Here is a 3,570-nt window from a genome sequence, read left to right on the forward strand (position 1 = left end):
GGATGGCCTCGTGCTGCAGTGGGTCCGGGTGGGAGCCCTGGTCCGCCAGGTGGGATAGTGTCAGATGGATCACGTGGCCCTGATTTGCAGCCAGGTAACATTTACGGAAAATCTTTAAAACCTGCTGAGGTAAAGCCCTGTGTCATCGAGCCCCGCCCCCCGCCTCTGCCCTCCCGCCCCGGCTGCAGAGAGGGCGGAAGGGTGACTTCTGACACCTTGGCCCATGCACAGAAGAAAGCCCTAGAGAACGTCTTCCGTGAACAGAGGAACGCAGGGCTGCGGCCCCGGGCCTCACAAGGAGGGGAGGGCATTCGGGGGACGGGGGAGAGGAGGCTCCTGGGGACTGTCCTCCAGCAGGTGGCCGGCGGCGAGCAAGCGGAGGCGCTGCCCCGCGCCTCCAGCCCTGGGCGGGGCACAGCCCGAGCCTGAGCCTGGCTGCTGTGCGTTCTTACGACTCATGACCTAGTCCTGCCTGCGAGAGGGTCAATGACAGCTCGCCAAGACTTGAGGTCCGACCACCGATGGACAGGAAATAAAGGGCAGAGGGACACGGTAAGGAGCATCGCGGGGATGCAGTCAGTTCCAGACGGGAGTGCTCTGCAGGACGAACGGCTTGTCCCGTCACCAAACAGACGTGAAGGAACGGAAGAAAAGAAAAAAGAGCAGTGACGGAGCCTGCAGAGGTGCTGCTGCTGAAATGGTGCGCGGTAATCCCTGCCCTCCTCCCGGGGAAGCTGGCCGGCCTCTCATCTCAGGCCCTGGCTGCCCCCTGGTCCTCACCAGAGGCTTTCCTGCCAAGATGAACTCAGGGCTGGTTTTCACTCAGAGGCTGGCACCTCCTTCCCCTCCAGCCATTGGCGCTACCGCCTCCCCATGGACCGAGTTTTCTCCCTGCAGTGTTAACACCTCCTTCAGAGCACAGAACTGACTGTCAGAGCCAGAAAGGGCTCTAAGATCACACCGGGCCCAGCACCTCCTGTGACAAAATGAGGCCGTCAGCCCAGAAGCCCTGTGAGCCGTGGACGAGGGTCAGAGCGCTGGACACGGTGGCAGAGACCTCTGGCTGGCGCTCAGACCCCAGGGACCAGCACTTCTCTCTTTCCTGTGCTGACCTCCCCAGATGCACCCCCATCCGACCCCTCACCTCCCACGGGCCTCCCAGTCTGTGGGGCAGGACTCCATGTGGAACCAGAGCTCACGGCCCTGCCACGCTCCTCCCAGGCCCTGACCCATTCACCTCTCCTCCTGGTGGTGGCTTTGTTGCATTTGGCCTTGGGTGAGTTACTGGGTTTGAAGTGTGGGCTTTTCTGGAAGAGGTCTGGGACCCCAGATACGGCTCCCAGCATCAGAGGATGTTTAGGGCAAGGAGGACTGAGGGGGGTCAGAGAGAGGGCATTCCCGGAGCTCACAGACCGAGGCGCTGACCCCTCGGCCTCCAACCCCCTTCTGAGCAGACAGAGTTGCAGGTGTCCCTCATCTACAGAAAATTATGTCAGGTTTCTTATTTTTTCCTTCAAAACGTTGTTCATATATTTTCCTTTTTTCATTTCTACTTCGAATCTGCCTGAACCAGGTGTTTGACCTATAAAGCAAGACCCTGCTTCCCCCTGTTGCACAGATGACTGTTTCAAACGTCCTAGAGCCTTCCCTGGAGCTGGTGCCTTGGAGGAAGGGGCATGTCTATAAACCCAGGGAAGTGCCTTCAGGGCTTCTGTCACCTGGCCATTTATTCATTCATTGCATATATTAGGTACTTATTACATTGCAAGAGTTTTGGTGGTTTTTTTGTGTATGGTTTCTTTGTTTGGTTTTTGGTTTTAGGGGGTTTTTTGGCCACACCATGAGGCATGCAGGATCTTAGTTCCCCAACCAGGGATTGAATCCGTGCCCCCTGCAGTGGAAGCGTGGAGTCCTAACCACTCGGACCACGAGGGAATTCCCAAGAGTTTATAATTACAGATATTTGAAAACAATCCAGGTGTCAGCTATCTGGGCCTTGTTTATTAAGCTCTGGTGTGTCCCCACTGAGAAACAGTGAGACAGAGGGTGGGGAAAGACCCTCAACTAAAAGCAAAGCTCAGGACAGTGGGCAACGTGTGCCTTTCATCACAGAAGGAGGAAACTGAGAGTTTACATGTGCATTTGTTTATTTTGCACAAAGAAACACAAGAAACTAATAAACATGGTGGGAAAAACAGGTGGGGTGGGAAAGAGGTGTGGTGAGTAGAGGTGGGTATAAATTTTTCAACGTGTCCCTTTTCATGTTTTTTTGATTTTTGAAATGTGATTCCATACCTATTCGAACTTCTTATTTTACTGTAACAAAATTTAAATACTTCGATGGCCCTGCCCTCCCGTCCCGCTACGAGCTCTAAATGGGGCCAGAGGGCAGGACGCCCATGGCAGGAGCGGGCCTTTCTCCCGGAGGAGGTGGGGCGCAAAAGCAAAGCAGGGGAGGCAGGTAGTGCAAGTGAGACGGCCGGAGCCGGGGGAACGGACCCCAGGTCTGGTCACCGTGGGAAGGAGGAACTGGAATTCCAGCCGATGTGTTTTCAAAGCGAGCGCACCTGCCCCTGGGGGTCGGAGCCGGAAAGGGCGCCGGGAGCGAGCGGCGGCACATGCGCTACCGTTTGCGGCCACCAGGGGTCAGCAGCGCGCCGCCCGCCGCAGGTGCCGCCGCCACAGGTGCCGCAGGTGCCGAAGGTGCGGGTCGCAAGCATCGCCTTTGCTTTCCGACTCCTTCCTCCGGGCACTTCCCACCAAACGATGGTCCCCGGGGGCGGAGGGGCGGAGGACCCTGGGGACAAAGGCTCTGGGCAAGAATCCGTTCCTCCGGGGCCACAGGAAGCCGAGGCCAAGGGAAGCCAGGGGTCACGGGAGGGGTCAGCCTGTCCCCCGAGGGCTGATGCGTCCTGGCCTCATGGAGCCAGAACAGGGGTGAAGCGGCTGTCGTGGGTGGGTTAGGGGTTGAGCAGTGCGAACTCCACCCTCAGAGAACTGACCCAGGCCCGCCAGGGTGATGGGCCTCTGACAGGAGAGAAAACAACCCCGTATTGTAGGGTGAGCACTGAGGCAAGACTCAGGAAACTGCTATCACCTGCTGTGTGACCTGGGAGAGTCACTGACCCTCTCTGGGCCCCAGTTTAGTCCTCTGTCACTCAGAGAGGGTAGATAAAATGATCTTTAGGCCTCTCCCCGCTCTGATATTCTGTGAATCTAAAACCTCCAGTCCTCCCACCCCTTCCCCTCTGGGAGGTCTGGCTGGACTGGGCAGACCTCGTCTCCTAACATACGGTCTCCGGACAGTCCCCAAGGAAAGGCCCTTTGGAAGGTTGGATCCTGGCCTCCCTGAAGGAGGAAGAGGAAGAGGCTATTGGCTAAAAAGCCTGGACCCTGTGGAACCCAGCACCTCTGCCCCAGCCGCACCATCGGCGGTGAGAATTGGGAGCTACAGATGCTTCTCAGGGCAAAGCCCATCTGAAATCGCTCCCTGTCCCCACCGTGATCCCAGATCCCACACCTTTGATGTACGCGCTTCGGGACACAGAAGAAAGAACAAAGAAGGTTACA

Source organism: Balaenoptera physalus (assembly GCF_965194825.1).
Source record: "Balaenoptera physalus genome assembly, chromosome: 13".
NCBI classification, from domain to species: domain Eukaryota; kingdom Metazoa; phylum Chordata; class Mammalia; order Artiodactyla; family Balaenopteridae; genus Balaenoptera; species Balaenoptera physalus.